The following is a 25292-nucleotide window of genomic DNA, read 5'->3' as shown; positions in this document are numbered from 1 at the left end:
GACTTCAAATCTGTCTGACAAGTAGACCACATTTTTCAAATAGTGGCCATTTCATTTTCCATGAATATTCACTTTTGCATGAACATCCATCCACACACAATATTAACAACAAACCTAATTATTTTCCACAAACAGTCTGTACTCAAGGCAAAATCAGGGAAGAATTTTAAAACCGGTGTCCAAAGGAACGAGAGGTGTAAAAAGGTTAATTTCACTGCTCAAGGCACCAGCTGCTAGAATTCGGCTCAGTGAATATTGGAAAGTGCTTCTATCATCCTCTACAAACAGGCTCAAACAGGTTGGGTTTGTATGTGTGTGTGTGTGTGTGTGTGTGCAGGTGTGTGTCCGTGTGTAGTTGATGAAACCGACCAAGGCTCCAACGCGTACAAGTGTTGTATCTGAGCCTGTCTGATTCCTCATGATAATTTAATGAGTGAATAGCATGCGCGGCAGGAGGTGGCCACAGTGTATTATAAAGTCAAATGAGACTTTGTAATCAACTGTCTGAGGCAAAAGACTTCATCAAAATCAATAACTGCAGCAAGGGGAGCCAAATGGAGTCTGTTTGCAAGGTTAACAGAACGTGTGTTTGCCAGACAATCAATGATATATGACTAGGTTTAAATCAGATCATCAACAAGTACACACACACACACACACACACACACATACACACAAACATATACATGCACATAGACACTATTCTCATCTGCTCAAATCCACACAGTGTTATGGAGCCATTAATGGAACTATTGGCATCCTGAATGGAAGCGTTACTCCATCATGCTCTGCGGTTGTTATGCATGTATATCATTCATATGCGTGTGGAATGCATGCTATTAACATCGCAGTTGAAGGTGATTCCACAGCAGCCAAACACCACTGTGAATAATATCCAAGGTCAAACCCTGTCCTTCCACCTCTACAGGTGTGGAAATGTAGATTTATTCTGCCAAACTACTGCAGTCCTTTATTCAACATGTGAGAATGCGTGGTGGTGGGCTGGATAGAGATGTGTACTTCAGTTTGCTGCTGGTTTCCATGGCCTTTAGGAGCAGGTATGCACCTCAGCCCATCCAGACATAATTCACAGATCAGATTCCGGACTGCTGTTACAATCGTTGCAATCCACATACCGATACGATATTTCTAAATTTGTCTGTGGTTAATCTGCTGCTCCTGCCTCCACAGCAGTCTGCCTGGCTGCAGCTGGTGAACACAGAGGTGTGCTGATTACAGTATAGCGCCACAGTGGCGTGTGTCAGTATTGCAATTAAATTAGAAAATTCTATTGTAGTGATCATTCCTATGCATAAGAACATTAAAGGAGCTGCCAAAGTAAATGTACCTGTTTGTATGTGAATCCTACTTAAGCTAAAGTTCAAATAAATTGCTTTGGAATATAGTTAAATTTAATGCAATTTGTATATTCTTGTATATGTTTGCTCTTTTAATAAGACGTTTTGTGTGGTTTACTGCAGCCTCATGTAACATTGCACATAACTGATGAAAGTATGCACCATTCTTTGTCCAGAAGTGTTATGATGTCACAAACTACATTTAATCAGTAATTCAAGATCACAAAAAAAAAAAAAACATATTCCTCAGACAATATCATTTGTGCCCAAATCTGAAAAAACAAATGGGAAATATCTGTTGTGATAAAATGAATGATGAAAGTGCCACAGCACCATGTGGTAGGAATTTATGGTACATGGCAGAATATTCTCAAGTGTATCCAGCTTTTCGCTCCTCTAAATTGCCTAATTTTCCTTTTTAGCTCCTCAAAATATTCAATGTCATTCTTGTCCTCTGTTTCTGCGTATCAGATTTCTCTTGAGGGCCAACCTAACTTTAGCCCTCATTATATGCCAGTGCATTGTTTCTGCTTTGCCTCTGTGTTGTCTGTGTTGGCAATTCGTGATTGGGTCCCTAAGGACAGGTACTTAGTGCCTCTGAGTAGGTAAACACGAAGAAAACAGCAAAAAACACAAAGCCACGTGATGACAGAGACAACGAAACCAAACACAAATGCAAATCAGCAACATACTGTATGCATAGCAGTGTTGGGCTTGCTATCTAAACAAAATATATTATATCACTCTCATTTCAAAAGCAACAAGATTATTTTGCTGATTACTTTTTAAGAGCAGCACTGTCTTACAACGCTCATCCCATTTCTTTTATATTGCATTCCCAGAACACATCATTTGCATTTTCTCTTCACAAATCTGTTTTTTTTTTTTTTGTTTGTTTTTGTTTTTTGTCTTAATTCAACCAATCACATGCTATTATGCCAATTATAGCAATTATAGAAATTATGCCTCAACACTCAGCAGTATTCCTTTCAATATTTTACCTATTCAGGAAAGTAACCACATTACAGTTTATTTGTCTTTGGGAACCGAGTTAAGTCAATAAAATCAATATTTGTCTTTTTTTTTTTTTTTTTTTAATTCTCTTCACTGTTCAGTGTAGGAAAAGTGATCAAAATTGATCAGTTTCTCCTTCTACTCTAACAGCGGCATGTGGTGCTGGAAAATACATTACTGAAGCAATTTGTTATGCTACTACTCTGTCCTTTCAAAAAATCGTTTTAGAACTTGAACCTCCTCACATCACATTTTGTGTCCTGGGAAATACACACTCTGAGTGTCAACAGTAAAAGGTTTTGACGATTAAGTTGACCCGGCAAAATTACCCTCGACAAGATCTGGGTTGAAACCAGTGTCAAAGATCAAACTCTGCTCCAGCATTTGAACTTTCTTGGCTTATCTTTTAATTTTTTTTTCCTCTGGAATATAAATGAGAGTCAAAGGCACAGGGTCTATTTTTATTTGAAACTGAGTTTTAAGTAGTTTTTCTAAGTACCAAAAATTTAGGAAGCTTTCAGTGTGTCCAACAGGCACACGTTGTTTTCATGTGCATTTTCACAAGATTTTGTTTTTCAATATTAATGTTTCACATTTTGATATTTCAGAGGAATGGTTTCTCTAGTGCCTCCCCTTCTGCCAAAGGTGCTAAAATACTACCTCCTACATGTGATGTGACATTGTGTAAACTTACAACATTTTTGGAAACACATTATTGCCAGAAGCACATTAAATGACCAAATGTAATGTAGAAGTCGCACACTTGCCAAAGTACTGAACTAGTGAATCCCATCTTGCATCAAAACAGTGTGCATACTTTTATGCTGAGGCAACAGCACGAGTTTACACATTACAAGACTGATTGAATGAGCCTGACTTCACGAAGAGTGGACAAGACTTTGAGGTCTTGTAGGTCTGGCCTCGCGGGACTAGACCCCACAAGACGGCAAGCCAAATGGATCATTAATGTAGAAGTGTGCGCAGTAGCGATCAATAATGACAACAACAATAATCCACAAGTCGACACTTATGGACACACTTTTTTGAGGGTTTTTTGCGCATGCATACGTGCAGATGGAAAAAAGAAGTTGACCATTTCGGGGTGTAAATGGTCACATCAGTCAGACAAAGTGAGTTGGACGTGAGAAAGCTTCCATGATAAAAGCTGCATCATGCCTAGTTTGCTTGTCAGTCTAAACAGAGTGATGACATCTCCTGCGGCAATCCAATTAGCAAATGTGACAATCGGCACATTGCACACTCTCAACACTACTAGAGCAACAACAAAAATGCCAAATGCATTGGAAAATAATCGAGACATCCTAGACTGTCCCAGGGTGCGCCTGATGTGTTGACCTTCTCACACTGTGCGAGCAGCAACATGCCGTTTCTACCATGTGCCATGCATATGGATAAATTCTGGCTGATATTCATTTAAATAAGGGGTGGTGTGCCTGTTATCAAACCAGGTCAGGTTTTGTTGGAACAAATAAATGGATGGTGAACTCCCAAGAATGAACCTGGAGGGAAGCCCTGCTAGCTGGATGATTTTACTTTTCCAGCTGATGGCAGACCGGCCTCCAGCCTATAACCTTCACTGTCACTCCCCTCGGTGTGGTAGGACTGCAGAATTAGGCAATGGGAGTCATTTTAAAGTGCAACACACTCCAAAGTGAGACTGTGTAATTTATGAACCAAACATCTGCACATGTGCACGATCACTCAAACTGTAATGAACTCATGATGGGACTGTGCAAATTATGTGTGTGATTAAGTGATGTATGCTCTTTAAAGGCAGAGATAAACAGGACAATGCATTGTTATGAACATTAGCGTCTGAATCTAGTCTTGACTGATGTTTGACTAATACAGGCTACGATTGTTTGAAACCATCAGTACAACTACAACAGTTTTGTTTTGTTTTGTTTTATTTGCCTATTTTAATTTCACTTTTTTACCTTTTTACCTTTAGCGAAAATACTTTTGTAAATATCTAAATATTCAATAATTAGTGAAAGCAGTTCTGTGTCTCGTGCCTGTTGACTTTCAACACGGCTCCACAGTATCTACGCTTCATGTTGCCGATACTGCATCAATCAATGAATTTGTTCTCTATTGCACTCTGTTGCAAGAGAAGATTCTTCTTCATTTAAGAGGGACCCCCACTGGTCTTAAAAAAAGCTCTGAGGTGATTTTATTGATGCCTTGCTATTACTTAAACCACGATAATAAGATTACCATACAGTAAAGAGGAAGAGTAAGTGAGGGGAGCAAGGATTCTTTTCATTTTCTGTTTTTGTATATTTATTATTTAGCACTTTGTCCTTTATTGATAATGGATACAACAGCTATCCTTCATTTTTATTGGTCCGCAACAGACGTTGTGTGATACATTCATCTTTCTTTTTCTCTTTCGCCTCTCTGATGTATGTGAGTTGAATGTAAAAAGCTGACTATTACCCTGCATCCCATTTGATAGTTTGATAGTTGTTTGTATTGCTTTTATAAGAAAGAAAAAAGCATAGGACTCAGTTCCTTGGTAACTGTGAAAATTACTGAACTGATTAAAACAGTAACATTTTGTGTACTATTTATTGCTGAGAATATTATATGTTTCTGAGTGACAGAGTGCCACCAAACACTGATGCATATACACAACAAGACAAACTTATGCATGCTTAGACATTCACCTATAACTTATGCAATGATTTCTAATGTGGAGCACATCACCTAGAGAGGCAGTGTCAAAACAAGTCACTGGGGGGTTGGACGGAAACATACAGGTGTGCCGGAGCCACAGCCCGCACACACAAAAATGACTTTCACGTCACATAAAATCTGACATCAGCGTTAACCATCACGGATAATGAAATTGCCAGATATCTTGGACGTTTCCCTCACCTCTTCTATTCTTTCCCCTCCTCCTTTTGTCATGTCAGCCGAGTCTCCGGGGGGCCTTTTCACTGACAGTCGAGAACATGAATGCCACAATGCACTAAAGTCACTCATTTCTCTCCCAAGCTGTCACTTAGTACCTCCCCGAGCTCTGCCTTTGTGTCTACCTGTCGGTTTTGCTGTCTGCTTGCATGTCTGTCTCTCTGTCTTCCTGTCAGAAGGTCTGTCTAAACTTTGTTTTCCACCCGCCGTCAAAGCCTCCATCTCCCTTTCCGTCGTGATTGGCACATTCGCTCAGGTATGCCAGAATGTGAAGCTGCGTGAGGTTTGATTTTCTGTGTAACCTTGCACCCACACACACATGCTTATAGCCATGCACACACATACCGCCACACTTAATCAAACCATTTTGTTGGAGGTTTTTCTTTTTTTGTGAAGACTTTTCAAGGGCACCTGTTTCTTATGCTGAATTCAGCGGCTGACCAAGGTGAAAAAAAGTTAATTCTTTTCACTTGTACTGGGTTTTGTGCCAACCTTAACAACTGGATAAATGCACACTTCTGTAGTTGCCATATGGGGAAAACACATAAATCACCCTCCCTTCTTGTGCACTACAGCATCACCTACATTCTACATCATGTGTCTAATTTTCCACACGGTGAGCAATATCGTTTTATTTTGACAATTATCGCTCTATTATATGACATTTTTAACTGAGCACACCTCACCATTAAATTCATTAGATCTGCTCGTGTGCTCTCGCCACCAGCAGCAAGAGGAGGTGTGTTAACACTTGCCAATGTGATCCTCCTGGCTAATCTCTTTGCTGTAATTCATCTGGTCCTGACATTGCATTAAGTTTCCATCCACTTTGCAGCACTTATGAGATTATGAGTAGATGTTTCATGTGGTTTAAGTGCTGCTAAATGCCAACAGTTGTGATTACCTAAATTGGCAAGTGTGGGTCTGGAAGAGTTAACAGCAAGAGAAGAGGTGCAGTGGTAACTTTCTTCTGTGAATACATAAGATTTGCATTTCGTGAATACAAGTCCTTTTCTCATTTTGTCAACTGACTTTTCTCATTATCGAATGGGAAAACTGACATGTGACAGCTTAACAGGGCCTTTGTGAATAAATAAATTCTAAGTTTTTGCACAGGCCAGTTGCTGGTTTCAGAGAGAACCCCAAACTTCACCTTCGCGGTAGTAACACTGAGCAAGGCCTCATCTTCCTGTACATCCCGAGCGAGTGAGAGGACTTTGTTTATGCAAACTTGTGTTCCAAATTACTGATAATGACAATAGCTAACTGTAGCTACATGTCATTGTTAATAGACTACTGTATGTCTACACCCATGGACACATGTAGATCAACTGCACCTGTAAATCCTTTACTTGTATTTACGCAGTGATCCATGTCATGCTTTGTTACTTTCTGCTCAAACTGTCCTTTGCCATTTTCAAATAAATGTGAGATAGTGGCTACTGCTGGACCTGGTCCTGTGCTGATGCACAATTTGCACAGCTCTCACAATGGCTCTGGTGATATCAGACAGTATTGATCTCTGGCAATCGATCGGTCTATATTGCTGACTTTAATCTTTTATCAACCAGTGATCCACTCCTGTTGTTTCTCCTGTTTTTCTATCCAAACTATGCAGACACACAGTATTCGTCTGACACATTATCACTAAACATAAAAAAAACAAAAACATCTGGATTATACCTGCAGATGTTTAGTTTAGTTGACATTTTCCAAAATACATTGTACACAAGACATGCATTTTAAAATCATCAAGAATGAGACTTATTTCTATTGCGGCCCTTGATTGTGGAACAAACAGAAACATATATGAAGACACACATCACACATGTTTACAAGTAAATTACATCAGGGTTCAATACTGCATCAGGTCACTGAAACCCATTAAAAAATAAAAACTAATTAAAAACTAAATTGCCCCACACAATTCGTATTCTGGGGCCTTTCCCCAAAGCCATTTCTTTGCTTTAGCTTTTAAATTATTCAGGTTTTGTATCTGTTTGATTTATAATGGCAGCTCATTCCATTCATGAGGCCTTGTGAATGTGAATGAGCCTTGTCCCATTTTTGTTCTGCACCTTATTGGGAGCAGATTGCCCACGCTTGCTCTGGTCCTATGGCTGTGGGCTTTGTCTACTGTGGGGAAATAGCTGGTGAGCCAGTTGGGAGTTCTATTATTGACTATACCACAAGTCTGAGCTGGAACATAATGGATTCAACTGGTAGCCGATTAAGTTCTTAACATTGCCTCCTCCATATATGCTCCCAAGGACCCATGCCCATTACCACTCTAACTAGTTTGTTCTAGGATACCTGCAGCTTTTTCTGTAGTGCCTCTGTCAGCGTGTCATACCAGGCTGTGCTAGCATAATCAACATGAGGCTGGACTAGGGTGCTCACCAGTAGCCTCAGGCAATCACTGTCAAGTACATGGGCTTTTCTGGACAAGAATTTGACTCTGGCATTTACTTCGCCTAGTACTTGCATGGCCATTTCCTCTTCTCCTAGACTGTCATACAACCCAAGTATTTTAGCTGCTGTTTTTTTGCCTTGACGACCTTTGAACCTGGCTCTACCTTGCAGTGAGAGCATGTTTTCAGAGAGCTAAACACTGACTTCTGAAACCTCCTCTCTGAGCTTTCTTTGGAGTGTGGTCAGGTCTTTATAAGAGATCAGCAAGGCTCAATCATCCGCATATAAAAACAATTTGCAGAAGTATGCATCTCTCATGTCTCATGTTTATATACAACAGGAACAACAAGAGCACCAAAACACTCCCTTGAGGTATTCCACAGCCTATGGGTCTCTTATCTCTATCAGCTAACAAGTCTGAAAACTTTAACCTGATAACATGCAGTCCCAGGGCCTTCAACTCTGTCTGTAGCAGTTGATGGTTCACCGTGTCAAAGGCCTTTTGAAGGTCAGACCAAGCCACACAGTTTGGCTTCAACTATTTTCCTTGTGATGATATTGATTAGAAAAAGGAGGCATGTATCAGTGATGAATTTTTTTTTAAATTTGGCATTCATTATTATTGACAAGTCACCTAGTCTCACTCTCTTCCTTCACTTCCTTCACCCTCTCTCCCTTCTGATCTCCTTGCCTCTGGACCCCCCTCAGCAAACACACTCACAAAGTCATGTCAGAGGAGATATCATACCACCTTCTCTCCTTGCACACTGAGCTGCCTTCCTCCTCCTCCCTTTCTCCTCCACCTCTGCCCTGTATGAGCTACCACTGTTGTGGGCGGTGTAATATTTTGGTGTCTGACATGGGGCGTAACACCTCGGGTAATAGCTGCCGTCTGCCTCTGTGAGCTATGCTTTGGGGGACAGCTAAATTATAGGGCACCAAGACTGACAGTTGAGATGTAGCTGATCCTTGCCCAAACTGAGAGCCCTCTAACTAGGCACCAATGTGTTCAGGCAGGCTAACATGCATCACATCAGCAAACAGGCATAGACAACACATGTAAACATGTATGGTAAACATTTGCCCCCACTGTTGTTGCCTTTGTGGGCAATTACAGACACCCATGAGCTCAGTGAAATGACCTTGCTTCTGTACACAGAACAAACAAGCAGTTTTCTTGGAGAAATTAAATCCTTACTCTCTTGCTAAAAGAAGAGTTTGTGGAGTTTATGCTAAAAAAAAAAAAGAAAAAGAAAAAGAAAAACATGATCTGTGCAGAGGAAACATCACAAAAAAGGTCTGTGTTATGAGACGATAAGAAACTGATAGATGTTGCTGAAAACGATGGAAAAGAGTACAGCACACCCTCTTCTTCCAAAGACAGAAAGAAAACATTTTGTACGTGGCAGGTCACTCTCACTTAGCTATTTCTTCTCCTGGATATCAAACAGCGAGAGGGGATTGAGGAGGCGTGAGACAAGTGTTATTGAACAGTATGAGAGTGGGAAAAAAATATAAAAGCGGAACAAGAAAAGAAACCTGTGAGAAGGAGACGGGGGCAATGATATGGGTTGTTATAAGCACAAGGCATGCGGCGATAGGGGAAGGAGACCTAGAGAATGATAACAGAACAATGGGATGAGAGATGGGAGAGAGGCATGAGAGGACGTCTATCAAAGCACTGTGTACCACTGTGCACAGCAGTGTAATACACTGCAAATAAAGGAGATGGAGTCAGGAAAGAACGGGTTGTCCATAAAAAAGGGGAAACTAAGAAAAAAAGGGGGGAAGGGAGAGGGGTTGAAACCCCCACTGACTCCGACACTTTGCTTGCTGAGAGGCGATGATCAGACTCTGAGTTTTACATCGCCAGCTGATGGGCATCAGGGTCTCTCAACTCTTGTCTACCTTCTATTCTGCTGCAAGACTCCTCATCTGTGTTCTCCTCTCCCCTGCAGGCTGCTCCTGTAATTGGCTGTCCAACAGTGCTGGATCTTCAACAGAATGTGAAGGTGAGTTTGTGTGTGCGTGCGTGCGTGTGTGTGTTTGTGTGCCTTAACGTGTAGGTTTCTCCAATGTGTTGCACCATGCATTCACCAATCACAATTTTAGGTTTTAATGACTCTCAGATGAGAACAGCAAGAGGAGATTTCTGAAGAACATTTACTCTCTCCCTCTCTTACACACACACACACACACACACAATCTCTACTCACACCCGATTGCCATCGTACTTCTCATTCACATGAGGAGGAGGTAATCTTGGCAAAATAAAACCTCATCATTTCCTTTACTGGCCAATCAAAATGACAACTGGCACAAGACAGCAGCAAACCAGGCCTCTATTATCCAATCAGCCCCCCCGCGCACACTCAGAAATGCAGTATGTCAACACGGCCAACACCGTGAAAACAGCCATCTCCACTGTTTGATCTCATTCTAGCTGTGATGGCAATATTGCAGAATATCACATTATAGCCTAATATTTGAGAGGTGACATTATATTCAGTTAGGTTCACACTAAAGTCATGACATTAGATCAGTTATGTGACTTGTATGTTGTCTCGGAGGCCCAAAGTGTCCCCTGTGGGATGTACTGCCCTCAACCCTTATGGCATGAGACATACGGTTTTCTTTTTTTCAATAAAAAAGGAAAACATACATAATTGCAAACCTATACACACATAATACCTTACAAGATGTAATATCCCACACACATAATACCCATGAAGAAAAGAAAAGAAATGTTTTCTGTAGCCAAATGGACAGGATTTACATGGAAGCATAATAAATGAATAAATGAATAACTGAATATATAAAGGTTCAGCTGTTCTAGGTCTGGCTCAGATTTGGGCTTAAAATCTGATTTTCTGAGTCTGCGTTAATACAATCTGGGAGACATGGCTGCTGTAAGCGGACTAATGTGGAAATTTATGCACTCATAGGCAGGGCTCCAGCGTGCGACCTATTAGGTCGCATATGCGACCTACTTTTTTTAAGGTGCGAGTTAAAATTTAATTAGGTCGCGCCGGTGCTACCTGCAGGAGGACGAGTGAAAAAAATCATTTTTTTTCTCTCATCACTCCCGTGGCTATGTTAGTGCAGTAATGGTTGTGGTTGATAATAAAAATATTAGGCTACTTTCTGCCTCATTCCTGCGACTCCTATCTCTCCTCTCTCTCACTCCCTGTCTCTGTCTGCCTGTCTGTCTTAATGTGTGACGTGCACAGACGTACACGCGCGCATACACGCAGCGCGCTCACTGAATGATCACCGACGATCCCGCTAAAAAAAAACTAAACAAAGAAGATGAAGCGGTCTATCGTTAATTATTTTAAGAAAAAGAATGTCAGGGGAGGCTGTTGATGCTGGAGGGTCTGAAAATAGGGAAGCAACAAGCTAATTTTGGACTTGGAAACCGAGTCCAAAAGGCAAAGAAACTTTCCAGGCTACAGCAGCGCACTGACATAGATTGTGTAATAAAGCGAAGAGGTGCCATTCCTCTATTTTCACTGGCTAACAGCAGCACACTGGCTTAGCTTGTATATTCACAGAAGAGGTATCACTTCGTCTTATTTTTCAATCTATGTTATCACATGCATACTACTGCTCATTCATTGGTAGCTGAATTGTTAGGTCTGTTTGATAAACAATTTACATTGTTAAAACAAATAATAATTTAACATATTGTTACAGTAAAAAGTACTCTGTCAACCCTCAGGTGAAATAATTACTGATGCATCCTTTTGTCATTTTTGTTCAATCATTAATAACATGTCATTTCCTGGTTTTATAGAAGTATTGGATCGGGACTCGGTATCGGCAGATACTCAAAATCAAATGACTCGGACTCGGACTCGGGGGCAAAAAAACGTGATCGGGACATCCCTACTTTCATTTTTATGTTGTGTTTATATGAAGAAGATGATCTATTTGTACTGCTGCTGCAGAGAAACGTAAACTTCAAATTAAAATATTTTGCAGACAAGTTTGGGTCATTTTTAATCTTTAAATTTCATCAACATGATAAGGTCGTGCATTAATAACACGCTATACATAGAAAAATATGGTGCTACCTAATTTCTTTTGGTGCTACTAAATGAAAAGCTAGGTGGCACCAGTGCTACCTGTGAAAAAGTTAGTCTGGAGCCCTGCTCATAGGACTACCAATAACAATACCAATTCTCAGCACAGTATTCAGCACAATACTGTGTTGTGCTGAAATGAGCACACAGAAATGAGTATCCAGTACGGCTAACGTACTTTCAACAAGCGTGAGTAAAATCCAAGTAAAATGTGCCAATATCTGTACTAATGACGATGACCATCATGGTGTTGAAATTTCAGAGACAATACTCCGATTTCCACTTTCCAGTGAACACAGCATCAGATGAGTTTTTGTCTGATTTTTTTTTTTCTTTTCACCCATAAGTAACAAAATGAAAGAACACAGAACTTTACAAAACAATTAATTTGTCTGTTACCGTGTTCCAAAAATGAAGCGCTTCATAGATGACTATTTTTAAAAGGAAAATGAGGGGAGAGAGAAGGAGGCTGGTGGGAAGGGAGAGCCAATGACAGGTTGACGCCACTGATGATGACAGTGCAGGTTTCTGTTTCTGCTATCTCTCTCTCCTTCTCGGTTTAGCTACAACTGTCAAATGTGTGGAATAAGTACGTAATTTAATGGTTGAGTCTGCGTGGTTCTCATGGTCAGACTGAGGTATAAGCACAATTTCAATTATTGAAGCTCTAGAGATGATGCTGTTTTGACAGAAAACAATGTGTTTTCAGTGGAGATAGAAGTAATTGGAAGAGCGACCTGCCAATAACTACCATGGCCACGGTGGCACACAATTAAATGTTGATGGAAGCAAATCATCCGGTGTCTATCCAGCACCTCGTATTTATTGTTTGGATGTGTGTGCTTTTGTGAACTTTGTACCATACCTGCCAAAAAGAAATTATGCAGACTGTATTTTCTGATGTATTCTGTTGACTGTTCATAAACAGTGGTGACACCATTTCAAGCAAATACTATAGTGGATGGACGCATTTTGAAATTTCATCAAAATGTAGGAGAAAATCAGGGGAAATGAAACCCACCAGGAGAACAGCTGGAGAGGGGCAGGAAAGTCAGAAGAGTTGGCAAGCATGGGATGCAGATTTGACCATCTACAATGAATTTTCAGTGTCCAACTGATTAAGTTCATTTTGTCTTCTATTCTCAGTGTGTTTTCTTGTGAAATTCCTTTGTGGTGTGCACACACACTAGACTGGATGCCAACACTAACACTTAAGAATGGGAGCCGTCCACAGCGCGTCTGGTCTGAGCTGTAGCAACAAAAAAAAAGTTAGTCTGCAGCCCTGAATATTAAAATGTGAAATTGAAATATTTGCCAAAAGCATAATCAATCAATCTTTTTTGCTGTTGTTGTTTTTAAATCGGGGTTTAGGTGTAAGCTAATGAACTAAACTAGCCAAGGAAGAGGTGTGAAGAGGTTCTGCTCCCATATCCATTTCAGGCTTAAATACCAGCTTCCTGTTACGCCCTGCCCATTCTGAGCACAGTTACAGATAATTTAGTTGGTTGAACAGATACAGATAATGCTGTACTTGCTCATTCCTATCCATAACATTGCATTGGGTGGGATCAATGTCGTTTTTTATCGTGTGGTTTTGATGGCAGGACTGTTCCAGAGGGGTCAGCCCAGTCATGTATCACACTCTGAGCAAAGGGTTGCAGTTCAGGTAAGCATTTTGGTTTCACTCAAATATAATTTCTAACCACTCCAATCAATAGTTGTTTATCAGCCCTGTTTTATGGCTCTGTATGTGGTCGCTGTATCTTCATTAGCCGTGCTGTGTAACAGAGATGGTTATTCATTTTCTTTAATTTTCATTGCAGAAATATAGATTTGTTTGGGTTGCAAGGCTCACATTAGCTTGATGGCTCTTCTGGAATTTATTCTCCGTCACACAAAAGCGAATTCTTTATCTATTGGAGAATAAAGATTGATATTAATGATGTCTTTTGGCCATAGTTAAGCAGATAGATTGGGTCAAATTTTTTCTCAAGTCCCACAAAGTAGTCTTTATCTGCCATGACTGAATACCAGTCATTATTGTCTTTTGGCATCTCAGTTATTCTCCAAGGTGAGACCCTCTGCACACGCTGTAAAAGAATTATGGAGGATCCTGAAGTGGAAGAGTGTATTCACTTTTTGAGACGATAATAGTAATAAACTGAGCAAGAGAAAAATGCTCTTTTCATAACTTCTTTTGCAACTAAAACAAAAGTCCTCAAGATCAACAGTACAAACAATGACAGTTCCCTTAAACCAGTTGCATTGTCTCTGTGCAACTCTTTACAGTTCCAAATGAGGGTGGCACTCTTACTGCCACAACATTACACAACAAATTAGGCTACTTAGATTTGATAATTATGGTAAATGGTAAATGGACTGCATTTCTATAGCGCTTTTCTAGTCTACTGACCACTCAAAGCGCTTTACAATGTTTTTGCCTCACATTCACCCATTCACACACACATTCACACACTGACAGCAGAGGCTGCCATGCAAGGAGCCAGCTGTCCATCAGGAGTGGTGAGGGGTTCAGTATCTTGCTCAAGGACACTTCGACACACTCTGGAGGAGCCGGGGATCGAACCGGGAACCCTCCAGTTACCGGACGACCACTCTACCTCCTGAGCCACGCTGTAATCTCAACACATCAGAAAGTTGTAAAGTAAAAAATGATTCAACTCCAATTCCTGAGTTAAACCTGTACTGTAACACTTGTTACCAAATGAAACTGAAAAATGGGAGACCAGATACCCCAGGCAATCACGTATGGCCAGCTAATTACAGAGCACCTCATCTATTTCCCCTCATAACCGTGTCTCAGTTTTACTCCTGCAAGTTTCTCGGGCATAAAGACATTAATATCAACTCTGTGTGCTCTCTGCTTAAGTGCTACTTTTTCTGCCACTTTAGCCATGATTAAACACAGGAGTGAGTGAAACCCCCCGATCTCCTTACCCTCAATACTGCAACTTATTTTTTGCCATTTCACCTTTAATTCCCTCATCTAGAGCACCAACCATTCTTGCTCTCCCTTTTAATGCTTATCACTCAGTAATGGCCATCCTTGGGCATGAGAAGATGGACTACCTGTGTTTGTGCATGTGTGTTTGCCCACATGTGGGCTCTCTTGCTCAAGCATGCAAAGCCATACTGTCTGAGTGTGGACAATCCACAGAGAGTAAGAGATCCTATTGAGAGGAATGTCACATACTTTCTCCTGTGTCTGCCAACAACAAATCACTTTCTCCCCCATCTATAATACATATCCTCATCTGCCCCTGGAGGCTTTATCAGCTAAATACCCTTCAGTTAGAGATCCCAGGCATAAGCCCATGTGTAAATTTGCTCTGCAACTCAGAGGAAACGCTGTGCTAGAAGACAGACGATAAAAGCTACTATTAAAACAGCGTTAGGGCCCTTTCTTTGTAATGAAGATGGAGGAACTGCACTCCTGACAGTGCAGGCTGATATATAAACCTGCGCTCTATTTGAGCTTGGAGTGGGTGCACATTATTCACTAAGGTCACTTTCACATCTAGTAGTCCTTTTGCATGGTCCGGACTAACAAGTTGTTTCACACATTGTTACTTTTTCCCATTTGGTTTGGTCAAAGTTACTTTTGGCGCTTTGAAACATCCTCAGGCAGAGGAATCTAATCCTGCAAGACCAGACCCCCAGATCTTTGAATGGGTTGCAAAATGGTCTGGAATCTCAGTTAATTTTTGACTTCCAAGGGGCATTATCACAGACACTCAGTGGGCGTTATCAACAGTTACAGACCAAAATGCCTCTGGATGCAAGTGGATAGACCTATAACCAATCAAAGCAACATGTAACATAGCACTGAGCAACCATTCAGCCTCAACAATGCTCTTCTGTTAGACATTGTATCAAACCCTTCCCATATTAGATAAACAGGGACACAAATGGATACATCTACAACCAGTCACAGCAACAAAATGTGTGATGTAGCACTGAGTGACTGATGAACTTCATCGAAGTCAGTCATTGTCTAAACCCTACCCCATCTTACACAAATTGCTGTGATCGGCCTGAACTGGGCCAGGTCCACTGGAGATCTGTTGGAACATGAGGGGGGGCTGACCAATCTGCTAGAGCAAATAACATGAGCTTGCAGATTCGTCTGTTTCCCAGACTAAAGCTGTGCAGCTACACAAATGCAAAGTGTGACTGACTGATAGTGTGTCTTACATTGACATGCTGCCATTTTTGGCATTTCAAAATTTCCTATTGTAAACTGACAGAGTGCCCAGGCTCATTTTATAATCTGTCTCTGGTTCGACTGGCTTTCTCAGGGCTCAAATAAAAGCAGACCACAATATGTGAACAAACATGCTTGCATATTACTGGTCACAGAAGAAAGCGCATAAACAGAAAAGGTTCTTTTCATAACACAAGAATATCCTGAACTATGGACCTTAACATTTGTCAGTCATCCTCCTTTTGTCTGCACATCAAAGGAGAATTAATGAAACTGAACATGAGAGACTGATACGACTCCAATCGCACTGCCATCAGATCCCACAGGGGAGAACCAGGGAGAGGTCTGAATAGAGTTTGGTCTGCTCGTGAGTTGGACTGGGGCATTCTCACCTACCCACATGAAGCATACTAAGGGGGCAAGCGCACCAGGGTTCAATTCAACCAGACTAAGCATGGAGGGTGTGCAAGCAACCTAAGAAGCTGCATGCAGCTGTGTGATACAAAACAACTGACAGTGTGCCAGGTGTTGGAAACATGGATGTGTGTGTGTGTGAGCATACAGCTATAGAAGCATGCATGGGGGTAGGTTTGATTAGAAAGATGGTAGGGACACCAGAAATGTTATTCCAGGGACATCCTATCCCAGGAATAGACTGGAACTGATGCATTTTTCTGCTCAGTTTTACAAACAATTTGAGACAAAAATATGTCATTTAATGTCATGGTGCAGACATTGCATTAATACTAAAAGTTACTGAATAGCCCATCAAACCAAGCTACGTTATCGCATGTTAAAAGCAGGTCAAGCTAATATAGCCTTGTTGATACAAGACATATATGTCAAATTTCTTTTGTTGTGAAACATTATTGAGAGGATTCTTACTTTCCAGTACACTGTATATCATGACAATTTCCTTCAAATTCTGATTTATCGAGTTGTATGATCTGGTTACATCCTGGGCAGGTATACATGCAGCATGTCTATTACAATGGTTCTTTGTGGATATGCACACATGCACACACACCAGTGTTTTATCCTTCATTAATTACCTAAAATATGAGTGTTTTATCAGACAATGTTAAAAATTACACCCCAGTGACTCACTATGTGAGGGCACGCCATGTGCTGCTGGGGCCGGGCAGAGGCGGCATCCAAGGTTCAAGTCCAGCCCAGGACCTTTACAGCGTCTCATCCCCTCCCCTGGCCCTGTCTTTTCTCTCTCTCTCTCGCTCTACTGTGGTTATCTTGTGAAGCATAATTTTCCAAAAAAAAAAAAAAAAAAAAAATCTTAAAAAAAAAGGCTGTTGTCTTGTTACTTACACTCTGTCTTTTTGGGCCAATGAAAAAAATCCTGACAAGCTGTTTTTCTTTTTTTCTGCAATTCTGCAACGCTCTCAAGACATCACAAGTTTTACTACTCAAGCTTGTGGATCCTAAAAGATCATTTGGTTACCGACAATGGCGATGATAGGACACGTTTTTAACAATACCACTGGGTCACTTAACTGTAAGAGAGCTAATTTACAACAGTAAAGCCAGAAACTAAAACACTTAGCTAACAGACAACTCACGAAACAAATAGCAATATAAAGACTCAGTAGTAAGATTGTCATTACCTTGGTAAATTAATACTTAACTTTTTTTTCCCAATTGGTGCTTACTTTCTCATCTCCTTAGTCCTCATAGCACGATACACTTCCCTGCCTCCCTTCAAGACCATACCTCTGTGACATTCTAGCTTCTGATTTGTTCATATTCTGAATGATAATCTGAGACAGCTAACGGGACTGTCTTAGGTTTGTTTTAGATTCTAGCCTCAGACTCGTCTGTCATTCTGAATGTCAGCTAATGGGAATTCATGCATTTTTCATATCTTGATGTAAAAGATCTCGATGTTGGTTGGAAGCCTTCCTGCAAATTGGTCAGGGCAAAGCTATGCCTATGCACACGTCTTCCTATGTATGTCTGAGTGCTTGTCCTTGCCTGCCTGCTGTATGCAGTCTGTATGCATCCCTGTGCCAGCTTGCATATATCCACTGAGTGTGTATTCATGTGGCTGCCCTCAGAAATCTAATCTCGTGGCCACAGTTTCAGGTGGAAACTGCCTTGCAGAGGAGAGGATGTATATTTCATTAAGTCAGAGTAGTGACCTCCTGGCCTCCTCACTGGTGTTCATTCAGCCTGCTGCTGAATCCTAATATCACTCTCCACGGCTACCATCACTGCCAAGTTGACTAGTCGGGGAGAGAGACTGTATGAGGATACAGGTGTGCAGGACCACTTTGGGAGTGCATCTGCTTATGTGCATCCTCTCCTGCATCATGTTTCTCCCACATGTCTCCTTTTAATGTTATAACTCACAGATCTTGACAGAGAGAAGAGACCCCTGAAGACTATTTGAAATGTATGCGCACATATGTTTCATCACTTTTTGTGGATTGACAGACTGAACTCAAGCAAAGTGGTTCCAATGCATGGAACTTTGCAGGGCCAGGCGAGTCTCTGTGGAAGAGGACCGAGCGATAAAAGAACCGAGTTACTGAGATATGAGGTAAAGAGGTGAGGTCAGGATCAGGACACTAAGGAACAGTGGGATGAAGTGTGGATTGCATTTGGCTGCCTGGAAGATTGCTTTGGGAAGTGCTGAAGCAACTCTTGAGATAATAGCACAGTTATGTTTGGGGCTATTCAGGGTATAGAATAATGTGATAATAACCTAACTTTCCTAAAAGGAGAAAAACATATGATAAAAAGTATTCTTATAGTACTCAAGATACTGGTTCATATCCCAGAGAAGATTCTGTTCAACATAGGCAGGACCCTTTTTATTGTAATCCTGCTGGAGTCGATGCCAGCAGCTGTCCTGCTGTGCATTCCCTGCTGAAGATGGCGTTTTACCAAACAAAAGCTATTTAAAAAGTTTCCAAGCAAACAGAATGAGCGTCCTGCACCACAAGAAGAATCAGAATTACTACCTACTCTGTGTTACCCTGTCAATAACCGCCAAATATGTAAGCTGGTGTAACAGACATCATCTTGCTGTGTGTGAATAAGACTCCGGAGACAGTGGTTCTCAAGCACTTTGATGTTTTATCTGGCAAGACCAGTTACAGCACAAAAACTGCTCTGTTCCCCTATACATTCAGCCGCTCTGCTCCCCGTCTCTGGAATTCATTACCACCCCAACTCAGAAACATTGACTCATTCACCCATTTCAAATCACAACTCAAAACGCATCTGTTCAAAACTGCTTATCTCGCTTGATGTTAATTTCTCTGCCTCCTTCTGTTGTTTTGATTCTTTATTTTTATTGCTGCTGTTTTTAAATGTGTTCTGATGTTTTTAAATGTGTTCTGATTTTTGTAAATATGTTCTGTACGGTGACTTTGAGTGCCAAGAAAGGCGCCTTTAAATAAAATGTATCATTATTATTATTATTATTATTATTATTATTATATATGTTCATCAGTAAGGCACCACTAGAAACACAGGAACAACTGTGTTAGAGTCTACATACATCTTGAAAAATGACTAACTTAACTACAAAGACATTAGCCATATATCAGAGAACATTTATACTTACTATATAAGATTTGAGATGCACAGAAGTCACTATTCTTTTATCTTTGCTATAATATACCAAAACAAAAGTTAATGACCTAAAGTTTGCAGTGGTAAATAATACCTGGAAGCAACATTTACTGTGTACTCTACCACCAACAGTGCCCAAATTTCCACCAATGACTGAACATCTGCTGAAAATACACTTTAAACTCTACACAGCCCAGTGGTAAGTGGAAGCAATATTAATTGTTGCTACACTAAGATCGCTGCTTACAGCTACACTGACCTTGTCCTGACTGCAAGCCACAGGCTTACCAGAGCCGGCGCAAGAGCCCATCTGTGTTACTGTCACACTATGACATTTCCCAGCACCAGCTTATAAACAAAATACTTGAATATTCTGAAAATTAAGGGAGCATATAGTTGGTGAAATCAATACGGGCCATTTACCAGATACTAATGACTTAGCTCGCTACTAGCAACGCCCAATGTTTTTTAACAGTAATGCTAACAAACAGTTTGTTTTTCAGGGACAGCCAGTAAGATTCTCTCCAGCAGTCTACAACTAATGAAACATGCCAGACAGTGCTTATCTCACCATTTCTTCTCCTCACTCTTGTCTGATCAACTATATCCTTCCCTACTTGTCAGAGAAGGTAATCAAATATTTAAAAATGATGGGTGACTGACCAGTAACGGTGATGATGGTCAGGGAGGGAGCTTGACATAACCTTGAATCTTTCCACAGACACTGCCTCATTTGAGCTTAGGAAATGGCTTGGGGAAGCATTTTATCACTAGTGGGCAAGTGTTATCATTGGGATGGATGGACTAAAGGAGAGATGGAGCGATAGAGAGATAGAGGACCAAGTGTGAAGCTATAGGGGGAGATGAAATCAGCATGGAGCTTGACAGGGGTAGGATGGGATGTTAAGTGGGAGTGGGGGAGGTCAGGGGGTTGAGGAGAATGGCTGAGGGTGAAGGGGGTCGAGCGGGCAGACTGCCCTGTTGACAGCTGATAAGGATGGGTACCTGTGGGTGGTGGTGCAAACTGGTTGTTTACCTCAAGCAAAGTTCTCTCCAACAGACCGAATGTATCCCTGTAAGCAAGGCAATGGAAGGGAGATGGAAAAAAAAAATATGGGAGAGAGAAAGGGGAGTAAATGTTTAATCAAGGTAAATTAATCTATGTGTTAGCTTGAATTATTAAAAAGAAAACCTGTCTCAAACATGCAGCTTGAAGATAAAAGATACAGAATAAAGTGCAGAATGGCAGTATGTCATCTTTAACTCCTTGATTAACAAGCAAATCTGCTGGAGGGAAAAAAAAGACTTCATCTAGAGAAATAATGCATAATTTAATATCACACTGTGTGATCGCATTTGGAGTTCAGCTTGATTGATGCTAAGTCTTGCCTCGTTCAATTTCACCGAAATTCAAATGTGAGAGAATGAGTTACTTCACTCAGGAGTTCAACTCAGAGACGCCATGTAAACTCAAACTTAGGTCCTTATGTTAAAGTTCAATACATCTGTATACTGAAGTTTAGACTGTGTGGTCAATTCAATTAAGATCAGTCAGACTACAGATATCAGACATTGGGAGCAACGGGCTTGTGATGCCAAGCGTCCACCAGCTGGATCAAACTGGACCTATTCCATTTTCCAAATGCCAGATAACCTCTTACCTTGTAGGAGTTTAGCTGGAGCATAGGTAGTTTAGTGGAGCTCGGATCAAGGCTTTGGGTGTGATGGTGTCAGCCCACCAGGTGATATTACAGTGAGAGTCTTTACTTGTCATGAGTCATAAATGCAAATCTATGATCTGATTGGCTCCTGCTACGCTTGACATGCAGCGTATGGGTGAGAAAGGCCATTTGTATGCAGAAAGGGCCCGCTCATCTCAGTGTCCCTCTCTATGGTGTGGCTTTTTGGGTGGGAGAGATCCAATGATGTCACACAGCGAGTCCATCGGGTCAGCCAGATTGACAGGATGCCAGGCCCAGAGCATTCAGACCGGCATTAACCTTCTTTCCTTCATATCTACATACACTTTCATCTGTGTATAGAACTGAAACCGAGAGACAGTCAAAGGGACTGAGGGGAGGGTCTGGGAGGAGAGGGGTGGAGGGCACAGAAATAGAGACACTTTAACTGTCTGGGACCAGGTTTAAACTATATTGCCCTCAAAATCCAAGCACATTATTGAATGGGCTCATGCATTCACAGATGAGAAATCCACAAGCACACACAAGCGGCATGAAATATGTATCAGCCTGTGATATGGTTTTCTCTCAGAATAATAATCAGGGCCATGGACAGCGGCGCACAGTAAAGACAAAATCAAATTCTAGAGCCACCCACAGACACACAGCAAGTCTGGTAGCATTGCAGCCCCAACCAGCACGCTCCCAGGGGGAATCTAAATTATGTTTCAGGGGCACTAAGTTCATGCTGGCTAGACAAAGTTGTCATTGTAACACCAACTGTGCCTCTGAGTCTCCAGCGGCTTCATGCTAGTTTAGCTGTCAGAATATCTGTGTTTCTGCATAGAGAGCACTGTGACAAATGTTTTGGGGAGGATTTGCTGGGAAAACGTCAAACTTTTTATTCTGTTTGTCTCTATCTGTGACTGGGCTTGCACAATGAATTTTACACACTGCCGTGTTTATCGATATATATGTGTTTGCGTGACTTGTAAATATTGCCACCTTGTGATTTAATACTTGGAGTAATATTCTTGCCATTTCCCAGGCATTTGCATGGATGCGCTGAAATGCCAGCATTCTGCTCTTCTCCATACAAAGCTGCATTAACATAGGATCACACTCAGTTTGAGACTCTACCACATATCCTGGTGATAAACAACTTTGTCATTTCAAAGCCTTACTCCAACATTGTCAGTTTATCAATGTCTTAGCTTGCTCGTTCCTTCCAGACAATAACTGCGATAACTGTCAAGCAAGTGCACAGATAAATGTCTGCATCAATACACTCAGCAGGAATAGCATTATTTACTGCTGAAATAAAGAACACTGCCAAATTTGGGTAACTTTGTTTTGTAGTTTGCTTTGATCAATTAGATCATCAGTAAATGGTCATTCAGTTACAGACAACTACAAAGTTGAGCTGCAACTTATGATTACTAATTAATCGATTAGTTGTGTGGTGCATGAAATGTCAGAAAATGGTAAAAAAAAAATAAAAAAATGTTAATCCCAATTTTCCACAGCCCAAGGCAATGTCCTCAAATGTCTTGTTTGTCCCAACCAACAGTCCACAACCCAAAAGTACTTAGTTTACTTTCATAGTGGACGAAAGAAAACAGAAAATGTTCACATTTGAGAAGCTGGAATAGGAGAAATTGGAAATTTTTGAATTTCTTCTTTAAAATGACTCAAAACAATGAACTTATTATCAAAACAGCTGGCGATTAATTTAACAGTTGGCAGCTTATCGATTATTTGACTAATTGTTACAGCTGTACTACAAAGCCACACAAGCTAGGCCAGACAAAGTCGGTGGGGAATATAAAGAAAAAAAAAATCCCAATATGTGAAGAAAACAAGTGGAATTCCAATTAGGAAGAACAGGGGATGGAGAGAAGAAAGATATATGTAAAGACACATGGGGATGCGTTGAATGGTTCTCCGGAGGAACGTAATTAGAGAGCACTTATTTAATGAAGTGAGTTATAAGTGGATCTCAGTATGGGATCAAAAGGCCAACTGAGTGAAACGTTAAGAGTTCACACCCTATGCCGCATGGAAGAAGAGCAGAGTATGTAAGCGACCAAAAAAAAAAAAAAAAAGGGAAAGGCGTTTTGCTTTTGAATTCTATTGCTTCTGACATTCAAGTGACTTCAGTAGTCACTGAAAAAAGTAGAAAGAACACCGGGGACTGGGAATTGTCTTTTTTTATGTCTTGATATTAGAGGTAAAAGGAGAATCAATGTTGCAGCATGCATGTACTAATCTAAAAAGGGAGTTATTTACATCTGATCTTTCAGTTCTGTCTTTTTTTTATTGACAGAAATGAGGCATGGCTGGATTGTGATTATCTACAGTTGTTGAAACTTCAGCTTTCAAAACACTGGCATGTCTCTTATTGCCAAGACTGAGGCAACTTGATATGTAATTGATGTTTATGTCTTTGATAATATTCTTGACATGCTGAATGGCTTATGCTGTATGCTGTCTGTCACTGTGCTTTCCCAACCCTCAAAAGGCAGGCTGTTTGGTTGGTTTTCTCCACAGTGGCTTTAGCTAATGCACTGCAGCACTCAGTGATCTCTAATACTATTTGGACAGTGACACATTTTTGATGTTTTCATTTTGCGCTCCCATCATTTTGACTCACGTAACACTGTGGCTACGAGGTTAATGAAGTGAAACCTTTGCTTGGGGGATATTTTCATCTGCATCAGCTAAATAAGAAAATGACAACTGAAATGACAGTTCCTCACTCTAGTTATAGTGCTATAGTGTTTGATAGATGAGTCATTTTTAGCTTTTAGCATGTCATCAAAAACTCTCAATTTGCACTGACAGATATGTACACTCTAGAAACATCAAAGTTTTCCTTTGAGAATTTTGCTTTACACTGCAGTTGACTTTAATGTTTTTACGGTTTCTGCATGTTGTGCAAGTACACAAGGATCTTTGTAGTTATATTTTTTCGATTAAAGTCAATTTTTTTGGCTCTTTTTAGCAGGACCATAGGGATTAGAGGGAGGGTTGGTGCCTCAGACCTTTTTCACTTGCAGCCATTTAATTTGAGTACCCCAGATTTGCTTGTAGAGATCACAGCTGACCTATGCCAATGTAAAATACACTGCTGAGGTTTCAAGGCACAAACAACTCTCCAAATTGAGCTCCAAAAACATCCATAATCCAATAGCACTTTTCAAGACCACAGACTGTGTAATGAATACAGTGTCGACGACCTACAACACTGAGTAGAGAAGATAAATACTTGAAGGGTTTGTGCTGTTTTCCACTGTGATGTAGCAAAGATAGTTAGTCATTTTGCTCTTCACTCATGCACGGCTCTTTCCTTTACTCTGAACTCACCACTGAGATCTTATAAAATTTGTTCAGCAGAAATTCGGCCAGACCTTGTATATCCTCTGCCTGTTCATTTGCCCACCAACCTTATGAAAGAGGTTATGGAGTTAACCTGCCCCATCATTTTCTCTGTTATCAACAAGTTGCTAATCATCGGCTCTTTGCTGCTATCTTTTGAAACGGCACCTATTCAGCTTAAAAAGCCTATCCGGATCCATCAGTACTTAGTAATTGCAGGCCTATTTCAAAATGTATTTTCCCATGTCAAGTCTTGGAGAAAATTGTTTATTTGCGACTGATTGAATCCCTCCTGAGCAATAATAACCACTCCTGACCCCACCAAGGATGTCTTTCTCTTAAGTCATAGTCCAGAGAAAGCTCTGCTCAAGGCCACAAATAATCTTCCCATAGCTGTGGAAAATGGCTGGTGCTCAATCTGGTTGTGCTTGACCCGAACACAGCCTTTCAAAACCAGCGGTCATGCCATCGCTTTTCATTGCCTTATAACTGTGCTGGTAACACAGCTGGCACCTTGAACTGGATCATATCCTATTTATCAGGCAGGTACCTCTCAAAAATTACAGCAAAATGCAGTTCCCTTCCTTTTCCAGCTAAAACATTTAGTTCT

General features: G+C 40.8%; 1 protein-coding gene across 13 annotated transcripts in view; it reads right to left on the bottom strand.

The window, feature by feature from the left end:
• The window catches only part of adgrb2 (adhesion G protein-coupled receptor B2), a 583915-nt gene that overhangs the window by 498603 nt on the left and 60020 nt on the right, over nucleotides 1-25292 (bottom strand). For 12 of the 13 annotated variants that reach the window (XM_030063542.1, XM_030063551.1, XM_030063555.1 and 9 more), the window contains exon 2: nucleotides 20662-20698. The exons of the other annotated variant lie outside the window; for it this stretch is intronic. The gene's annotated coding sequence lies outside the window, so the exon portion shown is untranslated. The remainder of the gene's footprint in view (nucleotides 1-20661; nucleotides 20699-25292) is intronic. 13 annotated transcript variants of the gene reach the window in all.

The sequence above is a fragment of the Myripristis murdjan genome, chromosome 11, assembly GCF_902150065.1.
Source record: "Myripristis murdjan chromosome 11, fMyrMur1.1, whole genome shotgun sequence".
Lineage (NCBI taxonomy): Eukaryota > Metazoa > Chordata > Actinopteri > Holocentriformes > Holocentridae > Myripristis > Myripristis murdjan.
This window is presented reverse-complemented; position numbering and strand designations above follow the sequence as displayed.